The 12,436-nt window shown below is 39.4% G+C and overlaps 1 protein-coding gene across 3 annotated transcripts in view; it reads right to left on the reverse strand.

Moving 5' to 3' along the window:
• ahcyl2b (adenosylhomocysteinase like 2b) overlaps positions 1-12,436 on the reverse strand; it is a 46,333-nt gene that overhangs the window by 18,763 nt on the left and 15,134 nt on the right. The gene's annotated exons all lie outside the window — the stretch shown is intronic.

A 12,436-nucleotide genomic window follows, 5' to 3' on the forward strand; every position in this document is an offset into this window, starting at 1 on the left:
TGGTTAGATTAGAGATGACTTTACAGTAACCTGACATGACAGTTTCTAAGATGGTCCTTCAATCTCAAATAATAAACTATTTTCAGTTTGACCATCTCTGATTTGCATAAACATTTTATGGTCCACAGCTTGAACAAGTGTAATGAAGAAAATAGCATTAACTTCTTTTTTTTGACTAAGAATTTCATGTAAAAATGTATTCAGTATGTTTTGTTTTGCATTATTGTGAAATTCAACTATATACTATTCAGAAATTGTCACCAATTGTGTTTTGACATCTTTTTAATGTTTAATTCTAATGAGTTTGCGGTCAAATACGGGGCTTTATAAGACTGCTTAAGTTTTTGGGGGTTTTTTGTCCTCAATACTGAGACGTTTTTTGATCCGTCTATCCCAATTTCACAGCTATTGATTCATTTTGATGGTAAGAAAGGGCACTGAAAATTTCAGGTTTGTATCTTTAGTTTTTGAGATATTCGTGTTCAAACAAAAACAACAAGAGAATTGCTGCAAGTGGTTTGACAAAAGTATTTGAAATAAAAAAATCATTATATAGAAGTCCAAAAATGGGACCATAATATTTTTAGGCAAAATTGGAGATGGTTGAGGTAAAGGCCCACAGTGATTTGAGATCAAAGAACCCAAAGGACACTTGTAGCTGAAGGCAGTGAAAACAGCGAATGGAGTCAGCAGCATGCTCCTCCTGTGCTCATATATTAGCCACTCAGGAATGGCTGTACAAGTCCCAACATATAAAAAGCTATTTTCAGAGGCAAACAGCTTTTGTGTGTCAATGTCATTCAATTTGTCAAATACCTGGAGAAGAAAGGCCACTGTGTAATTCAGTATCCTCTGATTATTTACAATATATATGTCTGTAATAGTCTCTCATATAATGATCCAAGACTGGGTAAAAATGGGGGAAAAAATCTTGATGATTTTCCCCCCTCACATCAGTCAATATTGATATATAATCACGATATATATATTTAAACCAAGATGAACTTCATGAGTTTGTCATAAGCTGAACATGATAAATGTACTGCAACACTGTAACTGTATTTTAAATAAATACTGTTGTAGTATATAGACAAACTCTTTCAAATTGTTGGCCACATGAAGTGCAGTACTGGGTAGTGAGGCTCATAAATGGGCCAGGTGTGCGCTTTGCACTCAGCTGCTTAAAATATGACATTTTGGACCATGTTTACCGACATCGTGTCTTGTAATGTGTGTAAGCCGCCATTGTGGAAACATGTTTTCAACACAGTTTACAGTGTATACTGCTCTGCTTCTTTGTCAGACTTTAAATAGCCGAAATATCGCCACATTAATTCCTCAATAGTGTCCTAATCCTTTGAGTATCAGGTTGTATCCACTGCAGTGTCATATTTGGTAACAAAGTCGTTTGATTTTTCAATAACAGTCTTTGTTCTCATTTTCTCTTTTATCTCACTCGAATTCCTAATATACTGTAGTGTGTAGCAGCCCAAACGTTAGCACATGTGCTGACTATTCTTACTGTCATTGGCCTTCAGTGTTGTCAGTAAAAAAAACAAACCATGGATTTGGATGAGCTCCATGCAGTTTATATTGACCTTGTTTAATAATGCCATCTTGGAAAGTTTTTGCACGATAATTATTTTTATCGTTTTATCACCTGGCTCTATAAGAATCACTCACTTTTTTTATACTAGGTTTCCTTTCAGACAGCACCGGCACTGCTGCAGAGCTCCAGCATGTTTGCAGGTTGCGACACTGGAAGAGCCATAAACGTGGAGTTCGTGTTGTGATGTGGGTTGTATGCAGGTAATAAAAATATTTCAGACTAATCTGCCTTAAGCAACCATGTTCATCTCTTGGCTTTCCCCTCCATGACATTCCTAATCTTCCACTTTCTATCCAGCTTTCACACCCCGCAGGAACTCTTTTACATAACAGATTGATTGGGTAGCTAATGATTTATGAATAATACATGTTCAATATTCAGCACTTGCCCACATGGGACACAATCGTGTATCCGGCAGTGACCATGAGCCACCAATACAACCACAGAAGAAAGGGGATGAGGAGCACTTGGTATGCACTTGTTTTCTAGCAGTCGCTTATATAGACGCATGTGCACAATGAGGAAAAGAGATGAAAAGAGCTCTATTTAAAGCCATGTGCTCCTTTGTTACAAGTGTCTTTGAATGGGCTATTCCAATTCAGTATAAGATGCTATTGAGCTCTTATGCTGAATTGGACAGACACAGATGCAGCATCGTTTTATATGTTTGTGCTCGCTGGAGGATAAATATAATCTTTCCAGTCGTGGGGTTGGGGTGGAGGCCTAAGCTTAACTCCTAATAATCTATAACCCCTTAACTCTAAATGGAAGCCCTAAAGTGCTGCGAAGCATCCATGCTGGAATACATCTGACATCTAACATCAGAGATCAAACACGCAGGCTTTATGCCCCATCTGTTTATGTAATTCATATGGCGATACCCACAATGAAACCATAAATATCACAACATCTAAATCCTGGCTCCTGGCAGATTCAGCTGGGCTCTGCAGCCCTCTGGAAATGACAGATTTGTTTTAAATTTGTGGTAAGACGACATGTTTTAGAACTGGGTGGGGGGAATCTCCCGTTGAACACAGTCAACAAGCTAGCTGAGTGCCAAGGGAACTGTGGTACAGCGCAAAGAACATCTAGGCTGGCGTTGTGAAAAAACAGAGACCCCTCTGGGAGAGAGAAAATGAAAACAGACACAGATGCAGCATCAGATCTGACGAGATATGATACTGTTTTGATTTCCCCACAAACACCGTGGATTCATCTCATCCTGCTAGACTATCAACAGAAATTTGAAGTGACAAGTGACTTAACAAACATGCTCTGTTATTAATCACAGAGGTGAAGATAGCAATATTTAGCACTTATGAATACACTGTAAAAAAAACAAAAAACATGTTTGTCATGTTTTTGTATACAAATACACTTTGAAGATATACAACATATCAATACAACAGTGCACTTGCCTTATACCTGCTTTGGCTTGTGAATGTCAATAAGAGGATTTACAGCTCTTTAAGGTACAGCTATACTCTGACATCTTTACCTTCTTTCTGCTGCTCACTTTAGGGGTCACTACAGGTAATCATCTGCCTCCATTTCAACCTATCCCTAGCATCCTCTTGCCACGCCAACCCCATTCACCTTCCCTCCTACCTCATAGCTTCATCTTTTCCACCCAGATGTCTGCTATCTGCTCTGCACATTTCCAAACTCAGCTTTGCCTCTATTTGCGTCTAAACCGCTCAACCTGAGCTTTCCCTCTGATGTACTCATTTCTAATCCTTTCCATCTTAGTCGTTCCGAACAAAACCTTGGGAGGATACCCTGCCACATCAATCATATCCATACATCATAAACCACCATCATAGCAGGTCTCACTGCCATCTCTTAAACATGCCCTTTAACCTTGGTACCGTTTGTTACGAATAACGCCAACGCTCTTCTCCAACCCCTCCACCTGCCTGCACTCTCTTCTTCACCTCTCTTGTGCTCATCTGTAGCTTTGGATGGTTGACCAGCCAAAGTCATCCACCGTCAATCCTCTTTTCTCCAGAGCATATCTCCACCTGTTCCCTCCTCTACAGATAACAGTATAGTCTGCAAACATAACAGTCCATGGAAACTCCTGCCTGACATCACCTGTTAACCTGTGATGTTGCTATTTTTAATATTTTTGCTTAAAGAGTTGAATGAAATGTTACTGAAGCACCTCAGGTAAAAAAAAAAAATCATGCCTTTATAAAAAGGGAGAAACAGGAAGAAGTTACTCCTTATTATGATTCATTTGGACAAGGTTTTATCTTTAAAAGAACCTATAATATTCACTTCACACACCATATTGTTATTCTCTGATTCTAGTAGAATAACGTGGCATGATTCACAGTTAAAAATTATCATCATTTATCTTTTGGGGCTTTGAAGGATTTTTTTTAGTTCACCCGCTCTCAAAAAAACAAAACATTTATGCCCTATCCTACTCTCTTCCTCTCTCTCTAAGACCACACTCACTTTTAAGCAAGCTTTCTTCTGACTGGCACAGAAGGTCAGAACAGCTGGTGGTTTTTTGTTTGAGGGAAAGAAAATACACCCATGCTCACTGAAGTCTTGAGTACAGCAGGCTTTTCAGCTCCAGCAGCAGGAGGAAAAAAATGCCTCTCTCTTTTAACCAGTTTGGTTGTTTTTTGGTATGAAAGCTGCAAAAGATGAGACACCAGCTAACTACCTTAAAAAAAATGGCACCCTGCAATTTTGAATAAAAACACATAAATAAGCCAATAAAGAGACCAAGCACAAACCAAAGCTAAAAGCTTGGCTCTAACTGCTAAGTGGCTTGTAATGACGTTGGTCACTTAATATTTTTGTAATACATTTCTGCTCAGAACAAAGCACAGAGCAAGTGCAAAATGCCAAGCTCTGTACTCTGCCTTTGGCATCACTCCACCAAGGAAAACATTTCATCTTCTAAAATTAATGTTTAGCCATTACTGAGTATTTCAAGGAATTCTAGACGAAAGCTTTAAAGATTAATTTGATGTTTAGTCACACATCATAACACGTATGCCTCGAACAAGGACTTTAAATCAGCAGTGAGGTGACGGGACAATGACCGTGCAGACTTTAAGCCTGGTGTCTTCAGTGCTGGCCTTTGCCACTGATTGATAAGCCAACAGGAAGGGAGGGAGGGCTTATTCGGCATCCCCACAACACCTGATAACTGTGGGGAGCCAAAGAGTCCTGCCCAATATGCCTTTCTGTGTGCGTGTGTGGGAGTACAAAATGTTCCCTTTGGCTAAAAGAACCTGAGGTACTTCAGGTTCATCAGGCATTTTCCCAGCTTAGAAATGCCTTTTCAGGGCAACACAAGAATCAGATGTGATGGTTTAACATCCTAAAAGGCAGTAAGTCTTTGTTGACCATTTCATAAACCAAAATATCTTTATGCTTCATAAATGAAACCCAGATTAACAAAATTCGTTTCAAAATACTGATGGCCCTCAGCGCTATCCCTCAGCCTTTTAGGAGAAGCACCTATGTCAATTAGATTAGAAAATCCTAGGTCATATCTTTCTCAAGTTATCACATTCACATGATTTTCAGAAAACATGACATTGATGTCACTGAGATTCAAACTTTAGTATCAATATGGAAAATCAATATGGAATAAAAAATTAAGTACTTCGATGCTGCTGATTTTTCTGTTTCAGGATGAAAACTTTGTAGGGTCATAAAAAATAAATCAATAAAATGTATTCTTTGTCTGAAAAATCCTGCATGAAGGGTAAAATTCTAGTGGTAATTAATCAAATTCAACTGAGACTTTAGACAGAGACTGTTGTGTGCACTCAGGTGAAATGGACACGTTTTAAGATAAACTTCAGGGCAAATTATTGAAGTCACTACCAATGACAGTGCAAGATACTAATGATTGACATTTTACAGTCGGGCAACTGAAGCCCTGAATGTCCACTAGCAACAAAACATCTTCAAAAAGTGATTAAAATGCAAACAATTACTTTGCTAATCAAGTGTTTTACATATTCAACTTGCAGTTTGGGTGGCTGTTCGAGCAAAAACATGCAGTTTTAAAACATTGCTCTGTAGGAAATACTGAGAGGGTTATGGGGGGGGTTGTAGTTTTTCCAACAAGGAAAAATATTTCACAAATAAAGGCTGTGTGTGTACTCAGCTGTGACTGTAGGGACACAAGCTGGCATGCTATGCTACACAATGCAAAACATACAGTGATGTCTTCACAGCTGTGTTTCTGAAGGCTCTGCATGCAAATTTCTTCTAAAAACATTCGAGTTCCCGTAAATCAGATGTTTGGCTAGAAACGAGAGCAAAGCAAGCAGCTCTTTCGATGAGCCGTGTGTATGGTTTGGCAGCTTGAGTTTTGTTTTAGTCTTTTTGTTTTTTCAAAGGTGGCTTCAGACCAGAAGAGATCAAATCTTCTGTGTTTTTCCGAACCATTGATCTCGGTCACACGACGGGGTAATGGGCTGGAGCGGTTGGAGCGGCGACCCCTACAGCAACGACCGCACTGAACCTACTGAGTTGAACTGTGGACTTTCATTAGAAAGTAACCATCTCACGTTCAATTGCTAACTTGCTTGGAAAGGATTCAAACCTTATGGCACCTCTATTACACGGCCCACAAGATTGCCTCATTGGCACACACATGAGATAAAATTGTCAGCCTATCCAGATCTCATCAGCATACGGTGGTGGATGTTCATTTCCCATCCGACCTGCTTCAGGTGCTAACTGACGTGAATAATAAACAGCCTCTCGTCTCACGGTGTGAGGCTTCTACACAGATTGGCATGTGTTCCAAAATGAGTAACCGTAAGTGAGAGACAGAAGGAGACAGACAGAGAGGAGTATGCTAACAAACACTGATGAGAAGGTAATGTACTAGAAAGAAAATTGAAATTTAATGATGATGACAGGGAAAATTGGCCAGCTCACGTTGGCTCCATTTGCCAGGATCGGTGCTGCAAAAGTTCTTTTTATTGTGCCTTTTTTTTTTTCTTACAGTGGCACAATTTGCAATCACCTTGAGCTGGTCTGTTTTTTACACTTATTTATTTTTTGCTTTGCATCTGTGTGGACACTTGTCAGTCCGTTCTCCAATCTGGCGTCAAATCTTGCCTTCGAACTGCACGTGTCATCATCTATAAAAGTTTTAGCCACATCAGGAACAGAAAGAGAGACAGGGGCTGAGTGAGGAAGAGGAGTGGGTATATAAAGGATTGAGGCAAAAGAAGACTTGAGCCCTGTCTCTCATAATTGAAGTCTTATTCACTCACTCCCACATAACCTGTCAATTTTTATCGCCTCATTGCAGCTGTTCAAACTGCCAACCATCTATAATTACCACTCTAAAAATACATGATGCTGACCAAATAATCACAAACCAGCTTAAAACCTTTGTCTGATGTTTCTGGGCCCCAAAGCACTTATGTAGATGATCATGGGCCATATCATTTAATGCTGTGTGCACATTGCAAGCTTTTTGGAAGGATGGATAACCCAAGCAAGTTTTAAGTATCCTGGGATCTTGTTAATGAGTGATGGGAAGGTGGAGCAACAGGTGGAAGTGTGTATTGCTGCAATATCAGCAGTAATGCGGGCACTGTACCAGATTGCTGTGGTGAACAGAGAGCTGATCTGGAGGTCAAAATTCTCCCCGAGGTCTGCACTCGCCTGGCTGAGAGGAGACAGCAGGATAGACGCAGGACTATATTGCTCATTTGGTCTGGGAGTGTCCCACAATCCCCTGGGATGAACCTGATATACTGCTAGGAAAAAGGGTGCCTGGAATACCCTCCTCAGCCTGCTACCAAAGCAAGCCAACTTCGGATGAGGGGAAGAAAATGGACATTTATTTTGAAACTTCCAGCAGGATCATGAGGAGACTTGTAGAGTTAATATGTTAGGGTGCCGTTATAATTATGGGGATCCACATTTGATAAATATTCAAGAGGTGAATTTAAGGGTTTCAAGTATGAACAGACTTTTAAGTACTTTTATTACACCATAAAAAGTCACACACAGACTGAGCCTCAGACTGAAGGGACAAGACTGAGGGACGTGTGTATATATTACAATTATAGCAACAGTAAAACAGTATAATTGCTAGACTGTTTTAGTATGGTTGATGGGTTCTCCTATGAACATTTACCAGCATATGCTATCGCCACCTGTTTGTTTATTTAGAGGCTCTAAAGCACCCTTCATCCTTCTTTTAGTACCCACAGCTTGCCAGCACAAGCAACCATAAGCCAGGACACACTTAGCTCCTCCACTGATATATTAGCAATCACTGATGATTGAAGTGACAGTGACTGACATATTACCTACCCCTAGTGTCTATGTAAAAGAAGGAAGGTAAACACTTGAGGTAACCTAAGCTAGGCCTGTAGAAGCCTGATGCATAGTCCTTTGAGAGGAAACCCAAGAGGAGAAGAGGGAAGGAAGTATTCTCCATAAGGCCAGTAGGAAACTTGCTGTTTATACCTCCTTTGCTGCTGCTCTTCTCTGGGGGAAACCTCAATTCCTTCAAATGTATTTCTGTGCTGATATTTTTACAGAAGTCATATCCTGATATTACAGCAAGTTATATTTTACCACCATAAAACAGAAGAAAATGAACAGTTTGCTAATTATAGTTTTTGAGAGGTATATGAATAGCGGACTTGTCTTAGCCAAACAAGTTTTAAGCAAAAACATAATAAAAACAGCAGCCTGAGCAGGACGGAGGAAGGGAAACATGAGCACGAAGCATTACGGCAGTGACTTTAGGAATAAAATTCTTGCTTATGGTGTCTTTTAATGATGCAATCTACACAAATCCTTGAAAGATCGCATGCTCATTTAAGCTCTTCCAGAGTATAAGCTAGTTAGAAAAGACACCCTTCCTCCTTACTGCAAAAGTTTTTTTCAACACCTTACCAGGTACCAAAGCTTTGTGATCGTTGTTCCATAGTGCTGGACTGGCTATCAGGTTTTTATGTCATAATAACATAATTATAGGTGATGATGACTGAACAAAGTTCAAAGGAGAAAACAAGCAGATCAGATCAAACTAAGAGCAAGGATCACTTCTCTTAAATCAAAGTGCTAGAGAGCTTTTAATAGCTTTGATCAAATGTCTGCCATAAGGTCTGGAAAACTGAGTGGTGACATTTAAAAAAAAAAAGAAAAAAAGAAAAAAAAGGAACATGTCCTGTTAACAGCTTAACGCGCCACACAAATATCTGGTAATGTCCCCAAAACCAAATCCTAAAAGTGCTTCTGTCAGACTGTCCCCAATCTGGGAGTCATTTAATTAAAAGTAGAGAGTTTAACTCAGAGTTAAAAACAGTAGGAACCTTACCCATGTGCCAAAACTTGTAAAAGCAAAATGCTCATGCATACAATATAATCTAATATTAAACTTAACCCAAATGCTCCCTACATATTACAAAAAGAAATATCTTGTAAAATTGATCTGCAACAATTCATGCAATGTGGTCAAAAACATTTATGCGCTTCCTGATGCAAACCTGCCAATTATCCATGCTTGGGACTGGTGATGTGCCAAAAAGTAATAATCTGCCACAAAGTGATTCCCAATGTTTCTGGGGTTTTTTATTATCTAATATATTTGCTCACATTTCAAAATAGGCTCTACCTAGCATGACTTATTAAGGCATTATACATAAAATGAAGAAATGACCTGTTCTTCAAGTATCTCTATGGCTCCGACTTGTTGTCCCTACCATTGTGATCTACATTATAATCAATATGGTCCTTTATGGCCACTTAAAATATCTTTATAGAACCGTTTTGTTATATTCATTCAAATTGCTGCTCTCCTCTTGGCCAGAACGCCTCTGAAAAATACATTTTTAATGTCAATGATAATGTTTACGTGATTAATGTCACTTTGCTAAGAACTGATTACAGCTTTAATATTGTGAAAGGTATCTATGTTCTGGCTCATAATGGCATCTAATCATTCATGAGAGATTTGTTTGACATGTATTTGACAGATTACAGGCCAACAAGTAATTTACAACAGTTTTTCGCTAGCACTGGAAATCACTTTTTGGCACAACACCTGGCACCAGGAGTACACTAGCTTGTGACTCACAATTAATGGTAATTGCTAGGAGTTAGGTGGCTAACATTAATATGTGTGCCAGCAAGGTTAACATTTTCAATAACTGTTCAATACTTCACCATTGTTGAAACGGGAGCTTTTATGACCTCTTGATATTCCTTGTATAATGTCGTGGATGTCAGCTACTTCAGTGATGGGAGCAGCTGTGTCTGCCTGTGTGCTGCAGCACTCTGAAATTGTGTCAACAGGAGGAGGCAAAGACAGCAATGTTGTCAGTACTGTTGCCTAAGAGTATCTAATGCGACAGTAATTTTAGTATTGATTAGTATCTGAGAATTGATTTTTTTGTACATCCCATTTCATAAAAAACAGCTACGTGTAAAACCAACACCAGGTCTGTACTGCAGGTTGTCTTTTAAAAAAAGAAAAGAAAGAAGGCTTCTTCTCCAAGCCAAGATACCCATGATGATATTATCAAGTTCACATTTTTTCATAACTTTGCTAAGCAACTCCAGTAATTTAATACATGTGTTGGAATCCACCTCCATTCATTCACATTCACTGACACACAGAAGCATGCTGGCATTCATAACAACGTCTCTCCATTCAACTCCTAAATTATTCCCAGATACACACGAGCAGTGTGTCACTATAAAGAAGCCAAAGAGCTGTCAAGACACCTTGGTGGAAACACGTATTGTTACAACATCTTGTTAACAGTGTGTTTTGGCCTTGGTTCTTAAAGCAGAGGAAGTCCTTCAGGCTTTTATGAAGTCTACTAGACAAAGCAACGGATGTCTTGCTTTGCAGCACTCCGTAGAGGACATGCAGTCCTAAAGGAAGCAACTAAAAAGAGACCATAAAGGATTCCCTCTTTTTACTCCATTCTTATTACAACTCTTCCTCCGTAAACAATCTTGATTCAGAGTGGAGCCGACCACAGTTTATTATGTGCTTGTTTTTAAGATGCTCTTGGATGCCACATGTAAGAGCTGTGGACATGCTTCTCAGTGGTTTTACTTGCTATTCTTGGATTACTATTGTGTTTGTGTAGAAGAAAACCTATAATAGACTGCAGCAGACAGAGAGGTGTCGACAACATTTTAAAAATATATTTTTCTTTTTATGTTGCTCTCCCTCTCTTTACACATTTCCCTGCCTCTGTAATTGAAGTGAGATCAAACACAGCCCACAGCTTGGCTGGATTACAGCAGCCTCAGATTCAAGTCAAACTGCACTGACGGACAAGTCTTTAAAAAAAGAAAATAAAAAAATGAAAGATAATTTTTCCATTTTTTTTCTATTATTCTCACAACATCTACACTGAACCATCACAGTTTATCCACCTTGCCAACAATGTTATCAACCAGACAGAGCTAACAGGTGGCTGGATCTTCAAGCACGCACAACGCTGCTGACTGACATTTTGGCTGACAATTGAGGCTGTTGAAGACAGCTCGGCCTGTCATACACCCAGGCTGCGCTACCGCTGGATCGCATGCAAGCAGCAGACCGTCTGTCGATCTTTGCTCGGCCTTCAGGGAGGTAACATCTGCGTTAAAGGGCGCCATCAGTCTCATCTTTGCCTGATGTCTAAATACTGTGCAATGTTGCATGTCACTGGCACTTCCATAGACAAAAGTTAAGTAACTGACCAACATGTTTAACAGGCATGAAAGGAAGAGTCCATTTTGCTTTTGTAATGAGAAACTGCCTTTATCAGAGTGAAATTAAAGGCGACAGAGTAGGGTTTCTTACCCATGCATAGATTCTTCTACAAAAAATGAAAAAAAAAAAGAAAGAAAACAATAGTTGGAGAGAACAACCTGCACCATGGAGCAAAACAATAACCATCTGAAAAACAAGCCTGTGGCTAAGATCGTGTCTGAACTCACGCCACAGGAAAGGCCAGACACAAAAACAGGGGCAGAACTCTGGCAGAGACGCCTGGCTTTTACTGAAATGGCTCTGTAGTCTGCAAGCTCTGGCAAAGCAGAAGCAGACACACAAACTAGACAAGCAAGTAAAAGGCAGAGAAACCATTGAGACTGACTGCAAGGGGAGAAAAAAAGACAGAAGAAGAAGGAAAAAACAGAAGTGGACACAAACTCTCTGTGATGCTCACATCACAGAAAGAGATCAAGGATATTCATGACCCAGCTCTTATGTCCAAGCAGCATCGTCTGAGGCTAAAAACAATGAAGCCAATATAGTTAAAATTGTCACTTAAGGAGTGAATCCTCATAGGATCCCATGTTATTGCTTTATAGCATAGGTGTCAAACTCTGGCCTAATTACATTTGGCTCGCGAAGCCATACCAAATTATTATTAGAGCTGGCCTACTGGTATTATACAGCTAATATATATATTGTTTAGTATTAAGCTTTGCTTGTTCCATATTCAGTTTTTCAGCAAAACTTGTTTGAGTCCATAAGAAGAGATTCATTCTTAAATCTGGAGGAAGATTTTTTTTTTTTCAATAAATATTAATGTTAGCCCGCGACTTTGTTCCAGTTTTGAATTTTGGCCCACTGTGTATTTGAGTTTGACACCCCTGCTTTATAGGATTAATGACCATGTTTACCGCCTGAATCAAAAAAACAGTTACAACATTCATGGAAATTGTCTGGGAGTGACTTGTTTTTTTAAACACTGCATTTCCTTCACCAAAAGGATCTGTATTAAAGCTTAAAAGGTACACATTATTAGGGGTGTGGTCACTTTGATTAACTAGCAGGTGGCCAGAAGTCAAACAGCTTCTCGT

Source organism: Haplochromis burtoni, unplaced genomic scaffold (genome assembly GCF_018398535.1).
Source record: "Haplochromis burtoni strain Fernald_Lab_line unplaced genomic scaffold, NCSU_Asbu1 Contig_14, whole genome shotgun sequence".
NCBI lineage: Eukaryota > Metazoa > Chordata > Actinopteri > Cichliformes > Cichlidae > Haplochromis > Haplochromis burtoni.